The following is a 20,632-nucleotide window of genomic DNA, read 5'->3' as shown; positions in this document are numbered from 1 at the left end:
TCATCTAACTCAGATATCAGTGGGAACCAAGGCACTATTAACCCTAAGGCAAGTTCCCTTCCAACTATGAGACTGTGAAACCAAAACAAGTTATCTGCCTCCAAAATACAAAGTAGAACAGGCATAGGATAAATATTCCCATTCCCAAAGGTAGGAATAAGCAAAAGGAAAGAAGTAATATGACCCAAGTAAGACAAACACCAAACAGGACACACAACATTAAATCTTAAGACTCTAGAAAAATTGTTTACTCTGTGTGCCACCCCCTGGTCACACTGGGGCTGGGGTTGGGCCCCCAAGGCCTCAGATAGCCTTACTCATATGGCTTTACTTGGCTTGCCTCACACAGCAGCTTTCACAGGTTGGAGTCTCATGCCTGCAGCTCTCCAAAGTTGGTGTTGCATGATGGCAGCTCAACAGTTCTGCAGTCTATGAAGTGGCCTTGCTCCCACGGCTCTACTAAGCATTGCCCTGGTGGAGGCTCTCTGTGGCAGATTCAATCGCACATTTCTGCTGGACATTATTCTACTAGGGACTGTCTGCAGTTTCTCCATCCTTATGGCAAGTCTATGCCTGAAGCCCTAGGCTGTAGGCAACATTCTTTAAAATTTAGGTGGAAGAAGCCACAGCCCCATAGCTCAGGAACTCTGTTGGCTTGCAGAGTTAGCACGGCATGAATGTTGTCAAAGCTTACTACTTATACTCTGCTTGAGGCACAGATAGGACAGCAGAAGAGCGCTATGGCCTGAATGCAGGGATCAGACACTCGAGGCAGCACGGGGCAGCAGTGGCTGAGATCCTGCAAGTACCTCTCTAGAAACCTGGCCCTCAAGGTCTTAGCTTGCCTCAAAGATCTCAGAAATGTGTTTTAGGATCCTGTGGGTACTAATTTTTCGAGCAAACAGACTTTTGACCAAACCCTTGATTTACTCTCTTAAAGATGCCTTTTCACTCTTTATGTGGCCAGGCTGTGAATTTTCCAAATCTTTCCACTCTGCTCTCCTGTTTACTATGTATTCTATCTTTACATCATTTCTCTCCTTTCATATCATACTATACTTAAGTAAAAGTAGCAATGCAGTTCCTTCAATATTTTGTTTAGAAAATTTCTTCCACCAGATATCTTAATCTCTTTAAGCGCTGCCTTCCACAAAGCCCTGGGATATGGACACGATTCAGCCAAACTTATTGACAATTTATAACAAAGATGGCCTTTACTCCAGTTTCCAATGAGGAATTTTTTATTTTCTGCTGAGATCACATCACAATGGCCTTTACTAAACATATTTCTACCAATATTCTGAATGCAACTCCTTAATTAGTCTCCAAGATGTTCCATGTTTTCCCTACAGTTCTTTTCTTCTTCTCAGCCCTCACCAGAATTGCTCTTAATCCTCTGTTCACAGTAACACAGGGTTTTTGTAGCCTGCTCTTCCAAATTTTTCCAGCCTCCATCCATTACCAAGTTTCAAAACCATGTTCACATTTTCAGATATTTGTTACAGCAAAATCCCACTTTTCCATTTCCAAATTTCTGTCTTCATTAATTTTGTGCTGCTGAAACAGTACCTGAGACCAGATAATTTATAAAGAACAGAAACTGATGGGCTTACAGTTTCATAGGCTGAGAAGTCCAAGACCAAGGGGCAGCATCTGGCAAGGGTCTTTTTGCTGCATCATCAGACAGAGGAAGGTGAAAGGGTGAGAGAGGGTGAGGCTGATTGAGGAACTTGTCCTTTTATCAGAAACGCATTTTCCCATGATTAAAAACCTTACTCCCAAGATAATGGCATGAATCCTTTCATGAGGCACAGAGCTCTCGTGACCTAATTACCTTTCATTAGGCTTCAGCTCCCAACACTGTTGCATTGGGGAATGAGTTTTGAATATACGCCCTTTGGGGGGCAAATGGAACCATAGCAGAGTTCAGTAATCCATGAGTACACAATATCCTAGCTTAGAAAAGTAAATTTTGTCTTTATTTTCTGCCATATTCTCCTCAGTATTGAGAGTTTGTATGGCTTCTGTCTAAGAAGGTTTTTCTACGTAATCAATGCAAAGTGTTTTCTGAAGAGGATTACTATATATGCCTATAAGAACAGCTCCAAGACACACTGTTCAACCATTTCTTTTCTTCCCCTTCAGAGAACACTTGAGGCAATGTATGAAGGGTTGCTAGGCTCAAGCCCAGCATCTCTTAAATATCAGACAATTTTGTCTGGTTGTTATTAGTTTATTATATTTACTGTTACTTAGTTGGATTGGCCAGAAAGATTAGCCTTCTAGAAACTTTCTAGTCCTTGTCATTCATTTGATATCTATCACGAAGCAAAAGGAGAAACTTGCACATTTTAAAATATGAACATTGGTTAGGACGTTGCTTTAGTCTTTTGCCACGAGGGCACTATTAGATATGAGGAAGAATAATGCTTTGTTGAAAGGAACTGTCCTATGCATTACAGAATATTAAGTATCCTTGCCCTCTAGGAAATAAATGAAAACAGCTTCTTTCCTCCAGTGACTGTTACCATTGGAACATCTCAATTATTTTACTAAACGCTTAAGTGTGGTAGAGACATTACATTACAAGCCCAGAGAACCACTGGTACACTTAGGATATTTCTTTCTCGATTAAAATAACAACGTGATTCTGTATATATTATAAATTAGTATGTTTATAACACATATACAAAATTTAGCAGAGGAAAGTTTCAACCAATTATAAATTCCTAAATAGTATTATTACGATACTCAGATTAAACCTTCAGGATTATTGCTCACTCTTCAGTAAGCCTGGATGATCTTCCAGAGATAAAGGGAACCATACTCTTTTTAGAGATACAAATAATTTTAGAAATAATTGCAGTCTATTCCCTTTATTTTACAAAAGTATATGAGAAAACGTAAGTCAAACAGTGGCTGTGATCACATTTTGAACACTGAACTTGTGAAAAGAGGTATTCAAGACCATGTTCACACTAATAACATAACTTAATGTTTCTAAGGAGAAGGAAGTGAAAGGCATGCTTCTAAATGCTTTTTAGCTCATTTCCCAAACTAATTTTTCAAATTAGGACTGTTTCTGTGTCTCATACAGTTCTAGGTCTAGCACCACTAGAGAATCTTAGGGCAAACTTCATTTTCACAGAAAAAAAAAAATTCCTTTGTCTTTTTTTTCCATTCTAATTGGAATAAACAAAGCCCAAACAGAACTTTCACACATAAATGTCATTGTCACTGATTAATTCTATCATAACTTCTTTGGCTGCTGACACTATCTCTTAACTGCAGTGTTCTGAACTGTTGTAAATATTACTTTACACATTCTTAAAATGTCCCACTAATCATCAGTAAGATAATCAGCTCCTTTAATCACATTTAAGTATGAAATCACAGATTTGATGCGATTTAATTTTATTCTTCATGATAGCAATAATACTAGACCGGAGCCCATGGCATGTGGCATTTGTATTCCACAGGTTCATTTTTGGGTCTTAGTTATAATAGAATGCCCCACTGGATAGAGAGTAGATCTGTTGTGAAATTCAAAATATTGCCACTGATTTTTGTATTATTATTATCTGGAAGCTTGCTATTCTATCTCAAACAGAATAAAGTTATTTGGGCCCAATTTATTCTTTACAGACCCTGGCTGTTTACTGCCTTGACGCTTCCTGTTTCTCTGGGTAATATCAAATTGATTAGTAAAAGAATCTTTACATGATCTTCCAAGTAATCAAAATTAAACTGTTCAGCTAGAATAATATATTCTTTTTATTATTTATTAAAGAGAGATGCTGCATAGTCTACATTTCTATTTTTTTATGGATTTTGCCTTTTAGAGTCAGGGTTTTAATGAACTTAAATCCTGACTTTAGGAATCTTAACTTTTAGTGTCTCCTCTTTACTATACTCCCTTTCTACTAATTTCTACTCCTTTAGTCCAAAATTGTATTTGGAAATTAACCTAACAAAATTGCTCTCAGATTTCATCAGATTTCCATTTGACATGAAAAATGAAAAACAGTGGGAATCTCCCCTAGTATGTTCCAAGTTTTCTTATTCCCATTGCTTTTTCGTCTCTTGGCATTAATTCAGTTACACCCACTATGATCATTCTTTCCTCCATCCTCAACTGCTTCTTGAGATAAATTGCAAACCCAGGTAACAAATCAGCAGCTGGAGGAGCAGGTACACAGAGATCAGCTTGTGACTCTGCACATAAGCAAGAGTTAGCCAAGGGTGAAGAATCTTCCCCAAATTGTTTGAAAGTAACGGAAAATGTGGCTCATGTTTATATAACTTTATTAGGGGTAGTCAAACTACTTATCTAAAGCTTTTAAAAAATCAGAAGGAAAACAGCAGCATAATAAATTTGCCTCAAAATTAATTTATTCAAAAGATTATAGAGCACTGGAAACCAGGGAATTTAAAGAGCAAATGCCCCTCGAGCATCTCAGGTATCATTTTTAAAAACCTGAAGCTGATGAGAAAATATTTAATAAAGCAAATAAGATACACAGTTAATTATACATTTCGTTCTGATCGTCTGATGCAAGTACAAAGGGACTAAGAAGAATTTTTTCCATATATGGAACAGTATTTTGACATATGACATCTGTGCATACTTCCTTTCAAATTTGCTTCATGGTATAATTTTCTCAGTGTATTTATTAAGTGACATGAATAAAAACATTTGAAGATCCCGTGGTGAGTTTTCAGAAATACGGTTTTTAAAAAGTCTATTTTGAGGAAGATTCCACATTCGTTGTCTCAGTAGACATTTTCATGCTAGGCTCTGGAAGAAATAAGAGCTTCTGATTGTGCTAATAATTTAAAAACTTTAAAGATTATGGAATTGATACAGTATAATTTCAAAGTGAAATTATATATCTGTATTCGATACTGTACAAATAGATGGAAATCTGTTTCTATTCATTGTAGCAAATAGTTTTTGTTTTGGCAACTTCTTTAGCTATTACTCCGTATGTTCCCATATGCTGAAACAATATCCATAGTGAGCTCAATGGAAAATAAAATAATCAATTTAACATTGCAAATAGGTGCTAAATAAATTAGTCTTGCTGAAGAAATAAGTGAATTTCCAGACCTCAGATCCTGAGGTTAGACACTTATACAGAATATAGTGGGGTCTTGGGAAAAATTTACTTGCTAAGGTTGTATTGCTTTTCACCTCTTATTTTCTTCTCATTATAAAACAGACTCTCAAATTGATAACGCAAGCACATACCTGAAGTTCTAGTTTTATGGTAAATTGTCCAAAATTTGTGGTGAAATAATTTTTGACATAAAAGAATGAATAAAATACATAGATTCAAAGATTGCACTTTTTTATGCCTCAGGCTTAGTTTGATGACTGAAACATGTGTGAAGACTTAAGAGTCTTGCAAATCTTGTCACCTTCACCTCATAAACTCCATCCTTTTGTCCTCCAAGAAAAGCATATATCATAATCATCCTCATTGTTAACTAGCTAACATTTCGACTCACATTAAAATCATAAAATTTTACTGCTAAAGTTAGAAAAATAACTCTAAAATGGGCACATTTCCTTGTCTTCTTATTTTCTGTTTAAAATATATTGGATTTTTTTAAAAGAAAAAAGTTTCACATTTTTTGCCTTCGTCTATCTTATGTTATTCTACTTTAACAAAGTGAGTATTATTACTTTCTAGAAAGATGTATATTTCAGAATAGTGAGTGATCTGTACAGACCTTAATGGTATAGGATTTACAATTACTTCTTGACAAAGGTGTAATAAAAGGTTAATGAATGTTAACTTGCTAATTAAAATTCATTAGCATAACATTATCTTATGTTAAAGATATTCAGATATGAAATTATGGGTTGCTTTTGTTTTAATTTAGCTTTCCTATTTTTGTTTCTAATTTCGGAGCTCTGACATTTAATTTTTTGTTTCCTGCTACCAAAGATATCAACTGTGATGACTGATGAATGTACCATAAATGTTATGACCATATTGCCTGAATTTTTATATTCTACCTATGTTCTTTGGAGCTATAACTAATTTAGTATAGCCATGCACATACTGTTATATTTAATTGTTAACAAATATGCAATGTTTCAAATAACACTGGATATACATATTACGTATTTCTAATTATGTTTTAAGAGTAAATCCCAGAAGAATGAAAGCATCTTAACCATGTCCTGAAAACTTGTACCATTTGCCTGCCTTCAGTTGGCTTCCCTGCAATCCTCAACACAAGACATCATCATTTCTTAAAAATATTGTTTTTCAAATGGATTAGGAAAATGGTAATTCATTTTGTTTACAATGTTGTTCAAGGAGAAATTTTAATTTTTCTATCATTTAAACATGAAAAAACAAAAATGACTATTATTTTATGTATTGTATAAAACAAATTTACATAAATGATTTAATTTCTTTAACTTAAATACATTCTTTGTTTCTGCTTTTGTTTCTGCTCCAAAGAGAAAAGTTTTCCAACTTAGACAATCAGTAAACCCTGTGCCACAGATTAATAAAATTTAATGATTACACAGAGTAAGGAGGTATAGAATTATAAAATTATAAAACATGTCAGTTTGTGTTTTACCCATCCACTTACGTGTTCAATTACAATATACTGAGTAATTCCTATGCTCCTAAAATAAACCTTTTATACAGTGGCTTCTACAGTTTACATCAGAAAAATATGTATGTCTCTTACCTAAAAGGAAAATTAAAATTGAACTCCATTAAATGTGACAATGTCTGCATCTACTCATATATCCATGTTATAAAATTTATAAAATAGTAGAACTTAAAGGAACTGGTGAATTGCTGCTATCACCCTCATAATTGATTTTTATATAGAATGAAAGTGGAACATAGGAAGTTAAACAACTTGTACAAGGTTACACCGCACATTAAAAGCTGTGAAAAGAACCATGGTATACTGATTCCAGATCTAGTATCCTTTCAGTGACTGGAATATGTCACAGCAGTAATGAGACTGATTTTTCTATGGATAAATTAGAATATTTTGATATGGTGAAATGTTACCTTATATAACAAAAAAATGCTTATATAACTTGCTTTTAGACTACTTTTCTGGTATGCTTACACTGTGTTTCACCAATAGATGGCAAACTTACTGCTTATATTATAGTTTTATGATTTAACAGTCTGGTCAGCTACACAGAAAGGCCCCATTTATTGGGACATTAAGAATACGCTACTATTTTAAGCAAGCTGTGCTTTATAAAGGGAATATGTAAGTTTCTTTGCTGGTTGTTTAAAAAACTCAGTCACCTGTCAATATAGCAATATATTGTAAGTCAAATCAATACTTATGCCAATCAGGAAATAATTTTTTTCTAAATATGTTCTACCCAAGTCTTCTATAGTCCTTTAATAGATAAAATGTTATATAACAGTATACACAATCCAGTTTTACGTATTTAAACTTTCATGACACTTTTTCATATTACTGCTAGTTTTATCTCTGGGCCTACCTTCATATTATTCTGCTATACATATTTAGACCAAAGAATAAACTGTTAATAAGTGATTTAATGTACACGTCAAAGTAAGACGTGTTCTAATCTGCTTTCTCAACTTTCTCGATAAACTAAATTGACTGTATTATATAGATAATTTTTAGCTTCCTGAACACTATTTTAAAATGCCCATTTAGGAGAACTTTATGTTCTAGACTGAAATGATTCTAATTTTTTAAACTCCACTGCTTGAACTTTTGTTATAAATTAGAAAACAAATTTTCCAAATAGCGTGCAAACACTAGATTATTTCCGAGAAATAGTCTAATTTTGTTACATCCACCAAGCAGTTGGAATGGTCCATAGATGTGTGTATGCACTAATATTTCTCAGGTTTTATCAGTGTTCTTTCAGGCCTTCTGATGCCACGTGCACAGTCACTCCCCATTAATAGCTCATGTGAACTGTTTTGTGGTGTGATAAACAGAGAGAAGTTACTTATCTCTAAAAGCTAAGTTATTAGCCCACAGTTTCCAGAAGAGACGAAGACAGTGCCTTATTAAAGTGTAAAGAATCCCTCACTTTTTAACCTTCTAAGTGAAAATGCATAGCAACATTCTCCGTTGATCATCACCGTTAGTACTTGGCTCACTGATTTCTTCATTGCTATTTCAGTCATCATCGGTGGAAATTCAACACGGATCCATCTAAAATCTTTGATCTGCTCAGCTCCTGGATCTTGTCTTTATCTCTTTAATTCCCACGTCAAAAATCTGCATTCTATTTTTATTTTATTTATTTATATTTTTCAGACAGTGTCTCGCTCTGTTCCCCAGGCTGGAGTTTAGTGGCACCATAAGGCTCACTGCAGCCTCAACCTCCTGGGCTCAAGTGATCCTCCTGTCTCAGCCTCCTGAGTAGCTGGGACTATAGGCATGCCACCACACCCAGCTAATTTTTGTTTTTATTTTTAGTAATGATATGGCCTCTCTATGTTGCCCAACCTAACCTTGAACTCCTGGCCTCAAGCTATCATCCCCACTTGGCCTCCCAGAGTGCTGGGATTATAGGTATGAGACACTACACCCAGCCAAAAATCTGCATTTTAAACATTCCACTTTATTTTCACATTCTAACTTTCTTATTTACTTACTGAAGTAATTCCATTCAAGTTACCTTTCAATCTTTCACAGGCCTCCAATAATTGACTCTATGTTTTTCCTCTCCAAATCCATTTTTACCTTTACCTTCCTCCACACCCTGTCCTCACAGCCCTCCTCATGCACCCAAGATTCCGTAGATTCCTTGGTGACTGTGCAGCACTGTAGCCAACGGCTTTCTAAGGCTTTGGTCTTTTTTGTCCTCTTCACCCACTGACCTAGTTGCTGGCAAAACCCCAACAATGGTTAAATCCAACCATTTATCCACCTGTCTCAGCAGCTATCTATGACTGAAGAAAAAATCCTTCCACTGTGTGAACTGATCTCACTTTAAATTTATATTTACAAATCTCAAATGGGCATTCAGCACACATAGAGATTTCAGCACATATCTCCAAGTACTTAAATTACCATTTCCATACTGTTTTTCTCTTTCCAAACACACCACACCCCCTTACTCTACCCTGAAGATGGTAAATCAAATGTTATTGAAAATACTTATCGTAAGAATTGATCTTATCTTTCCAAAACCAATTCACTCATGTATCTGTATCTGTACCTAAATAGTCTTGTCTTTCCTCCTGTTACATAGAGATGTCTGCTGTTAGACCAACTTCTTCATATGTAGTTTGAAGAACCTCATGACTCTCATTTATTGATTGTCCTTGCTCTACGATTAGGTCCTCTCTCTCTCCATCATTAAGATTTTCTTACCTCTAGATTGTTCCCAACAGTAAAGCAAACAAACAACAAAAATGTTTTAATATCCTTCTATATTTTAGAAAAACGGCCTCACGGGGCTCACCAGCCATCAGCTTCTATTCATTTTCTCTATTCTCTTTCTCATTAAAACACCTTAGAAGAATTTTCTATACTTATTGAACCTACTCTTGTACTTAAGTCCTCTTCTCAACCCATCCAAAATGGTTGTCAATGCACCTCTCAATTTCATTGAAATTGTTCCTTCAAATGTCAAGTGATTTCCACTCTGTTGTCCATTCCTTCTTTCTCAGTAGACTGTCTCTCTAAGCTGCTGTAACACCACACTCTTTGGAATGTCTTTTGAAACTCACTGGCCACTTCTTTTCATGAATTTTTGCTGGTTTTCAATGCTGGATTTCTGTAGGCTTCCTTTAAGCCCTCTTTTTTCTTTCCAAGTTACAATTTCTCTTCATGTACCTTTTCCAGGCCTATGGCTTGAACCAAACTTGCATCTTATCTCTGGCTCCACCTTCTCTTTTGACCTCCATACTTATACATCCTATCGACCACTGTGTATCTCTCCAGGTGTATTTAATATAAAACCTTTAAATATATATCAAACAGAATGTTTAATCATCTCTCTACAAGCCAAAGCTAATTCTCTCTCTCTTTTTTTTTTTTTTTTTTTTTTGAGACAGAGTCTCACTCTGTTTCACTCTGTCATCCAGACTGGAGGGCAGTAGCATGATCTCAGCTCACCACAACCTCCACCTCCCAGGCTCAAGCAATTGTTCTGCCTCAGCCTCCCTCCAGTAGCTGGGATTGCAGGGGCATGCCTCTACCACCCAGCTGATTTTTGTATTTTTAGTAGAGACATGGTTTCACCATATTGGCCAGGCTGGTCTTAAACTCTTGACCTCAAACGATCCACTCACCTCGGCCTCCCAAAGTGCTGGGATTACAGGCATGAGCCATCGCATCCAGTCATCTCTTTATTTCAACATTTAAGAATTATGCTTGCTTTCTTTATTTTCCCTGCAACCTATGTGCAACATGTCATCACTTTCATTGACATTGTCACCACCACACATCTAGAATCTTTTCACTCTCCAAAGTCATTATAGCTGAATCTCTAACCTAAGCCATAATTGCTCACCTGGCTTAAAGAGTGGACAAAACAAACTTAAAAGCTTAAATCATAAAATTTTGATCCCTAGCTCAACACCCCTCTAATTGTTTCCCTGAAAGTGAAAGACCATGTAAGACCTGCATCCTGATTTCCTCTCCATCCTCAATTCCCAGCACTCCTTCTTTTTTTCTTTATGCTTTAGCCAAAATAGTCTTTCTCCCATCGCTTATATATATCAAAATTATTCCTGTCTTGGACACTCTGGACTGTTTCTGGAATTTATTTTTTTCAATATTTTAAATGTCTTCTTACCAGATAGGTTCAGCTGAAATGTCTTCAGTGTTCTTAACAACTACCATAGCTAGTCACCCTCCACAAAGTTTCCATTTCAACCCGAAAAATACTAGTTATTGGTTTATACATTTCTTGACTATCTCTCCTGGAATGCAAGCTTCATGAGGCCAGGGACTTTGTCTCACTTGTTCACTAACACATCCAGAATACCTACAGCAATCCTTCTCAGGTGGTAGGGCCTCCAACATATAGATAAAAATTTAAAGGTAGGTTTGGAACATGAGCACTTCATCGTACATCAAATTATTTTCATTAATAGTCTTAATTGCAGATATTCAGTCTTATGGAAATCACAGTTTTCTTAAAATTGTTAAGATAACAATATAACTTGCTATGTCTGCCATAATAAAGTACCTAAGATTGTGTGGCTTAAACAGCAGGCATCGGTTTTTCCACAGTTCTGGAAGACAAAAGTCTAATATCAAATGTTGGCAGGATTGGTTTATTTTGAGGCTTCACTTGTTGGTTTGCAAATGGTTTGCACCTTCTCCCTGTGTCTTCATAGCAACTTTTCTCTGGACATGGCTGTGTCCAAATTTCTTCTTCTTTTAAGAACACCAATTATATGGATTAAGACCCATCTTAATGACCCCATTTTAACTGAATTGTCTCTTTAAAGATTCTATTTCCAAATATAGTCACATTCTGATACATTGGAGGTTAGAACTTTAATATCTAAATTTTAAGTGAGGGAGGACACATTTCAGTTCATAAGAGATACCTATTGAAGAAGAGTCAAATTTGCATTCTAATCTAGTTTTCCCAACTTTTAAGACCTTGTGGAAATTACTTAGCCACAATAAATCGCTTTCTTCATCAATAAAATGTTAACAGTCATAAAGCAACTTTAAAAGATTATTGTGAACATTAAAGAAAAAAACATATATATATATATATATATATATATATATATATATTTTTGAGTTGGAGTCTCGCTCTGTCACCCATGCTGGAGTGCAGCGGTGCAATCTCGGCTCACTGCAAGCTCTGCCTCCCAGGTTCATGCCATTCTCCTGCCTCAGCCTCCCTAGTAGCTGGGACTACAGGTGCCTGCCACCACACCGGGCTAATTTTTTGTATTTTTAGTAGGCACAGGGTTTTGCTCTGCTAGCCAGGATGGTCTCGATCTCCTGACCTCGTGATCCACCTGCCTCAGCCTCCCAAAGTGCATATATATATTTTTTGAGACAAATTCTCACTCTGTTGCCCAGGCTGGAGTGCAGTGGTGCAAACAGGGCTCCCTGCAGCATTGATCTCCTGGGCTCAAGCAATCTTCCTGCCTCAGCCTCCCACGTAGCTGGGAACACAGGTGAATGCCACTCTGCTCGGCTAATATTTTTATATTTGTTTTTTGTATAGACGAGGTCTCACCATATTGCCCAGGCTGGTCTCAAACACCTGCGCTCAAGTGATCCTCCTATCCCAGCCTCCCAAAGTGCTGGGATTACAGGCACGAGCCAACGTGCCTGGCCAAGAAAAAAATTAACAGATGATAATATGTGTTTGTCACACAGTAGGTAATCATTTTATGTTAGAAATTACTGTTGTTTCCATTTCTTTGTCTTTTCTGGTATGTATTATTATTTTTTTCTATTGTGCTGTGTGTGCGTGTGTGTGTTTCTTTTTTATTATCATCTCTCAAGCTAAACTGCCTCCATATGTAGAATGAAGTATGTAGAATGAAGGTAGAGTAAGTAGAATAATTAATTATACGGAGCATGTGCTCAATGTGCAACCACTCTGTCCTGAACATCAGGAGCCCTGCTCACATGCTGCAAAATCCCTCTGGGTCACAATATTCATTTTGCCAGTAAAGCTTATGCCTGTTTTGAATTGGCAGTCATGCATGGGGAGCGAGCAACAGTGAATTATCCTTGAGCACCTTTTATGTTTTCTTCAATCTGGGTGATGTTAGAAATGTACAAAATATGGTATCTGACCCTAAAGAGTAAATAATTCAATTTAGAGGTCTGCAAGCTTTTACTTTTTTTATGTAAAGGACCAGAGAGTAAATATTTGAGGCTTTGCAGGCCATATGATCTCTGTTGCAATGATTCAACTCTGCTGTTGAAGTGCGAAAGCAGTCATGGACAATACATAAATAAATGAGCATGGCTGTGCTCCAGTGAATATCTATTTATGGACACTGAAATTTGAATTTCATATAATTTTCACATGCCATAAAATATTATTCTACTTTTGATTGTTTTCAACAACTTAAAGTTACTTTGTAGTCTGTGGGCCTACGAAAATAGATAACAGACTACATTTGGCCTGTAGTCCATAAGTTATCAACCTCCGACCTAGCTTAAAAAGTGAGAAAATTCTTTGGAAATGTATTGTGACTAAGACATGAAATTTATTGCTATGTTTTGTGGTATGGCCTATACTTAATTTCAGTGATGTAAGGTTGTTAATATTAATATTAGTTCTCTTTTAAGCATGTCACAATGGGGTTTGATAGATCCTTCTACTTTCTACCCCTATCCCTCAGATGATAACTATATAGATAGCTATTATTGTCATCTAGATTGTTATTGTTGTTTGTATAAGCCCAGTCTCTAACCTCCAGCTTAAACAATTGGGCTTTTTGTACACTGTGAGAACCTATAAAGTGGCAATTCTCAGAGTCAATTACTTTCTGGCAATTATTCAAGGATCTTAAGTAATAGTTATTTCTCATCCCATAGGGAAGCAACTGAGTATTAAAACCTAGTAGAGGCCTGGTGCGGTGGTTCACACCTGTAATCCCAGCACTTTGGGAGGCCGAGGCAGGCGGATCACGAGGTCAACAGATTGAGACCATCCTGGCCAACATGGTGAAACCCCATCTCTACTAAAAACACAAAAATTAGCCGGGCATGGTAGCGGGCGCCTATAGTCCCGGCTACTCGGGAGGCTGAGGCAGGAGAATCTCTTGAACTGGGGAGGCAGAAGTGGTACTGAGCCGAGATGGTGCCACTGCCTTCCAGCCTGGTGACCAGAGCGAGACTCCGTCTCAAAAAAAAAGAAAAGTAAAACCATTCAGAATCATTGCAGGTTAGTGTTAAAGATGATGTGAAAAATTAAAACAACAACAACAAAAACCTAGATAGAAAGAGAAGTGTATGGAACATTGTTCTAAGCGCTAAAGAAGAAAAATTCACAGCCCACAGCCCATCTGGTAGGCAAGTTGCCGATAAATCTCTATGGGTAACTGCAATTCTGGAAGACATCCACAACCTTCTCGATACCTTCCTACTTTCATTCATCTGACTTGCCAAGACTTTGCAATGCCAACGTTTAGATGTATGATATCATGAGAAGTAGTATAGGTGTTTGGACAAGTGGTACAAGTTATCATGAAAGAAAACAATTAAATCTAACTGGGATCACTTCTAGTGGAAAGGGTACCTGGGTAAAAGGAATGCCCCAGTAAGGCGGAGGTTGCAGTGAGCTGAGATCGTGCCACTGCACTCCAGCCTGGGTGACAGAGCGACACTCCATCTCAAAAAATAAATAAATAAATAGAAAAGATAAAAATAAAAAGGAATGCCCCAGTGCCCCAGTAGATACACTTATGAAATAATTTAGAGGTTCCCCACATCCATTTTATTTTTCAAGCCCAAAAATGCTTTAAAATAAGCTGGCAAAACAGCATGTGTTTGCCTTTTACTTATGAAATTCTGTGTTCATTCACCGTTATAAACTAAAGTTTACCTGTTACAGTATGAAAAGCCCTCTTTTTGACATTATCAATTTTAAATTATAGAGACCAAGAAGCATTAATTCATTCTCTAGATTGAAACATTTTTCTCATTTTTCCTTTTCCTGTGAAATGAATGCCCGCAAAATTCAGTGCCCTAATTTATAATGCTATACAAAGGTTATATCTCATCTATGATCTTTAACTGTAAGCTACAATTCTAGAAGGTAAACATCAGTTTAATAAATAAATGACTATTTGAGGTGTACATATATAATTGGAATATTTGTTGAACATCAGGTGGGTAAACTAATTATTTTTAACCACACATGCCACACAACAAATGGTGTTATTTAATATTTGCTCCTTTTAATCAGTTTTGTATGCTTTTTAAAATTATGTTATGTTTAATTTTACAATCTAATACAAATCCTTTTTGAAAATAAACAGAGGTATAAGAATATAACTAAGAACATAAATTTCATTTTGTACTTCTATACCATTAATCTCTAATGCCAGATATGAGTATGTGGAACAAGAATATGCCTCATAACAGTGGTAATGAGATCAGTCCAAAAGCCAACGTCAAAATGCACGTACATTTTCTATTTAATAGGTTTGAAGGCAAAAATCTTTTTCTTCCCAAATGGCTTGTATTTGAGTTTAGTCTTTTTTTTTTTCATTCCCTTAATAAAATTGCCTTTGCACACAGCACAAAGGCTAATGCTATCACTTATTTTACATTTGTTTTGCTTCCTGCTGTTGAATGGACAATCAGTGTTTATGGATTAGCAGCAGTTGTGGTCTTCTGACTTTTACTCTTTCAAACTCTTTCAAACTGGCGAATGAGCAGCACTTTATATTTGTTGCTCTGGCATTCCTGGAGTAGCTAGGACATTCACAGTGTAAACCACTGTTATTCATACTAAAATAATTCCTTGGCAGTTAAGTCATTACTAGTGATCATAGCAGGCTTGTAGTACAATGCCTTATTTGGGAATGTCATGTGAGATGCCCACAGCAATACAAAAAATAAAGGCCAACTTGTCTGGCTGAGGAGGGATTTATCACTAGCCCCCTGGCAGAGGAATCTTTTGGGAAGTATTACGTGCTCCTATGGGGTGGATTATATGATCTGAAATGGAGCAGGTGCTCTGAGCCTCAAAGTAAAGGTGCTATGAAAACCCAGGCACATGCCATTTCTTTTACAATTTATCAAAATTCCAATTGTATTTTCTCTATGCACAAAGCTTTAGCAGAAATTATTTTCCTAATTAAAATATTGACCAATGTGAGCACAAATAAGCAAAAAACACAAGGAAACTGTGGAAATTTCTCTAGATCCCTCTCCCTACTTACCTTCCTGCTTAAAAGCAAACTCAAAAGGCAAGTTCACTTTTTCAACTACAAATCTTTTTCTCAGTGTCTGTAACTTGCTGTGAGAGCATTCCTTTTCAAACAGCTGTTTCAAAGGAAAAGCAGGATAAGGGCTTTTCATTGTCAATCCCAAGGGCCTCAAGACTTTAATATAGGCTGCCCTAGTGATGAATTTAACACCTTTTCTACTCCAGGCCTAAGCCCCATCTTAAGAGAGAATTTGGAATTGTTAAAGAAGTGGCTCCAAATAAAGAAAAGCAGCAGAGGGAAAGATAGCAAAAGTGAAAGTTCCAGAACTATCTCATGAACGACCTCAAGTCACTTTTCGCTGTGTGTTTATGTGTGCATGCCTTTACTATTTTAATTCAAAGGAAATAATGATACCCTATCCAGTGAGTGCTAAGAGAATAAATTATTATTAAGAACCAAAATTTGTATAGCATTGTACTGCTTACAGATCTAACATCTGCATATTTGACCCTCACACACACATGATGAGATGTGGTAAGAATGGACGTAAGTGAGAAAACAAAGCATAAGAGAGATTAAGTGAGTAAGCTAAGATCACATTATATACAAATGCTAGTTTTTTTTTTAACTAAATAGCCAATGTTCCTTTCAATACACCTAACGTGCAATATCAAATTCTTAAGTTATTTCAAAAGAAAAAAGGCTTAAATACAAACTAAAATCTCTTTCTAGTGCAAAATAATGTTTTTTGAATTTTCTTAGTTGCAAGAACTGGCAAAAACATTTATAACATCCTCCAAACTGCTTGCTCTAGAGAACAAACTGGAAAATTCTACAGGCTTTCTGAGGAACTCAAGGAAAAAAACGTTATTTTCCCACCCTGTGGAGATGCCAGATTTTTGATTCAGATAATTTTTAAACTTCCATGTAAGCATGAAAATAAAGATCCAATTAATAATGTTGACAAGAATTGGAGTGATGATACCAACCACAGTCACTCAGACCTGCGGTGCTAATGTGCCTTAATCTTGGGCTACATTTCTGCTCTGTAGCCCTCCAAAGATGTCTATCTCCTAATCCCTGAAACCTGTAAATATTGTACCTTACAAGGCAAAAAGGAATTTGCTGATGCAACTAAGGTAAAGACCCAAAGATGAGAACCTCATCTCAAATTATTCTGTTTGACCAAATCTAATACTGAGTTCTTAAAAGCAGAGGACCTTTCCCTGCTGGGTCAGAGATAGAGATTCAACAATTGAAGAAGGGTCAGAAAGATGTGAAGTTTGTGGCTTTTACGATGGAAGAAGAGGCCTATGAGCCAAAAAATGAGTGAGGGTGGGCTTTAGAAGCCACAAAAGATGTGGAACTATATTATCCTTTAGAGACTAGAAAGAAGGCAGCCCTGTGGACATCTTGAGTTTAGCACAGGGAGACCGGTGTCAGACTTTGAACTATAAAACTACAAGATAATTAGCTTGTGTTGTTCTAAGCAACGATATTTGTGGGAGTTTGCAATAACAAAGATTAAATACATAAAATGAAAAAATAAATAAACTAATATATGCTTTCTATTTTTTAAAATCTCAGACCTTACTGGTTTGAAACTCTTTAATGTTATAAGTTGTATCTTGTTATTTTGAGCAGAATTCAGACATTGATTAAGAAACATAATATGGAAGAAGACATGTATAAAAATTATAAGCAGGTTATAAACACTTATCATTGATTCAACCTGAGTTTATTATCATAATTGCTTATTTTGACTGAATTTTTATACTATCCTATGATGAAGTTATGATTCCATGGGTGATTTTTATATCATGTCAACTCTGGGAATGGAAAGATTTGATTGAATAAATGTTATATTCATTTGATGACTAACATTTTGTTTGGCAATTAATATTTTTCATGGAATTGGATGAATATATATTTTAAACAAGCAATGATTTTGACATTAAACATATTGCTTCTATAGACGTGCCAAAATTGGGGCCGGGCGCGGTGGCTCACGCCTGTAATCCCAGCACTTTGGGAGGCCGAGGCGGGCGGATCACAAGGTTGGGAGATCGAGACCATCCTGGCTAACACAGTGAAACCCCGTCTCTACTAAAAATACAAAAAATTAGCCGGGCATGGTGGCGGGCGCCTGTAGTCCCAGCTACTAGGGAGGCTGAGGCAGGAGAATGGTGTGAACCCGGGAGGCAGAGCTTGCAGTGAGCCGGGGTCGCGCCACTGCACTCCAGCCTGGGCAACAGAGCAAGAGTCCATCTCAAAAAAAAAAAGTGCCAAAATCGAGCATCATTCACAATAACATGATAGAAAGATGTGTGGAATAGTATGGTTTGTTGGTCACTGTATTTGAATTAAGTATGCCTTATGTAATATAATGGACTTCTGTTTTGAAATTCTCGAAAAGCAGTGCCTCTCATGTAAGGATTTTAATAAAGAAGATGTACCTGTCTTTTGGCTTTTCTGTGTTACTTTTTGACAAATGAAACTTGCATAACACTTGAGAATACTATTGAAAATCATTGATGAAATGAGAAGTTGCTGTTACATTCATACTTAACGTTGTGTATCACGTTTATGGTGGATTTTCTATCTTCACATACGCTTGATTTGGCTGGCTCAGTGGTTACATGTCATTCTTGACCCATTTCAATCCTGCTTTGAGACAATAATGAAGTGAACTTAAATATTTTACATGTCACCTTTTCAGCAATATATACAAACACATGAAAGGATTTGTTCCAGAACATCGAAATGTTACTAATATTCCTCTCATTTACTCCTTACACATGAAATTCACTAAACATGTGACACAACTAACTGCTCCTGGCAAATATATATAGGTTTAAGAAAACTATTACTTTTTTTAAAAATACTGGAAATACTATGGCATGGTCTATAGCCTCAATTTAGAGTTCAAGTTACTCTATGGACTCACTTGCCTTTTGTGTTTCAAAAAGTTATTTTTTTTTCATTTCATCTGAAGTGTCCATGATTTGGGGAATTATTTCATAGCAACTAAATTCATAAAACTCTCATTTGTAAATTAGAATGCCAATGAATTAATGCACACTGAGAAATGTGTTACCTTATAATCTGAAACAATGAAATTGACTAGTTGAAGTTTTCTCACCTCTGAAGTAAGGGATGGTTGAGAGAGAAATCTAATCAATATGAGAAGGCTGTTTTAGTGAACCAGTTTATTCTTCTGCACTGACAATGTCTTTTGAGATTTTTCTGGTGTAATCTCCCATACTGAGATAATGACTACTATATCCAAAGACGTCGAACCCAGAGTATCTAGGAAGGACTGTGTAAACAATGTTGGCATTAAATATTTGTGGTGCCTGACTTTCTACAAATAACCGAGTGAATAATCCATTCAGAGTTAATCAAGAGTTGAATGAAAATGAACTATTATAAGAACTTGACATTGAAACAGATTTAAATCACTTCCAAAGGGTAATTCACCAAGAAAAGCATAGATTATTGAATATAATAATATAATCTTTTAAATATACTTTAAAAATATCATTTCTGAGATGTAAATGTATTAAAATCAAGCCTCGCAATCATGCTGTTGATATTAGTAATTAAAGCATTTACATTTGTATATTGAATTGTCCAAGATCATACAACCTGTTAATCTAAATCTATGTCCAAAGCTCTTCCAATTACACCTAAAATAAAATAAATAAAAAATAAAACTGTTTTATCTTAATACCCAGTATCAGTGCACTAGGATAGGCTGGCATACCTGTCTCCACCATAAGAATGTCCTCAAGGTGGATTGAAACACTTTCTTGCACAACATGTGAGCTAAGTCTGGTTGGATATTTTTTCATGTTCTAGATTTCATGAACATGTATCTATTTAATGTATTGCCACACTAACTTTAAATGTAATGTGGTACAACTGATTTGTTTATACGTTACCTCATGCAGTTTTATTTTACTCTTGCTAACATGAGATGTTGTAGAAAGTTTAATTTTCTCAATCTATTGTCAGTTATGCCTTCTTGTGATTATAATATTCTCATGCCCTTATTGCCTCCAAAACACCAATAGATGATATTTTACTCTTTCCCCACTCCCCTGCTTTTAGTCATAATATTATAGCATGCCCCCAACAGCCACAAACATATTTAGAAGCTGTAATTTTTCTATAGCCAAATTTCCAAAATGAATATTTTGGAAACATAAAATGATAATATTAAACCCCTCACACACACTTGCCGTCTTCTGCCAGCACTCATTGGGTTCGTTGAAGTCCCTTGATGGGATTTGTAAAGTGGTCTGGTCCTACTAGCAGCTCTTTTGCCACTATTAGTGCCAGCTAGCTAGCACATTGAGAGCTTATTGTGCATAATATTACATATAAAAAACATCACATGTATTTGGTTTATTTTATAGGTAAGAACTAAAAGGTCTAGAAATATTAAGTATTATGCCAAAGCTACCAAGTAGCAGAGTCAATTTGAACCTCAGGAAGTTCTATCCACTCGTGGCTTCAAAGTTCACCTCACTTACTCCTGCCCTCTAGCAACCCCTACATCCAGCCAGGTGACCTTCATGCCTTAAATGCAACAGGCATTGTTCTGCCTTTTCTAGTCCATTCTTTCTGCCTAGAATGCTCTTTCTTCAGACACTAGGATGGTGAATAGCCTTATCTCCTCCAAATTTTTGTTCAAATATTCCTTTTCCATGATACTAAATACACACCCTATTTAAATTGCAAGTTTGCCCCGTCCCCCACAT

Source organism: Nomascus leucogenys, chromosome 21, assembly GCF_006542625.1.
Source record: "Nomascus leucogenys isolate Asia chromosome 21, Asia_NLE_v1, whole genome shotgun sequence".
In the NCBI taxonomy this organism is placed as follows: domain Eukaryota; kingdom Metazoa; phylum Chordata; class Mammalia; order Primates; family Hylobatidae; genus Nomascus; species Nomascus leucogenys.
This window is presented reverse-complemented; position numbering follows the sequence as displayed.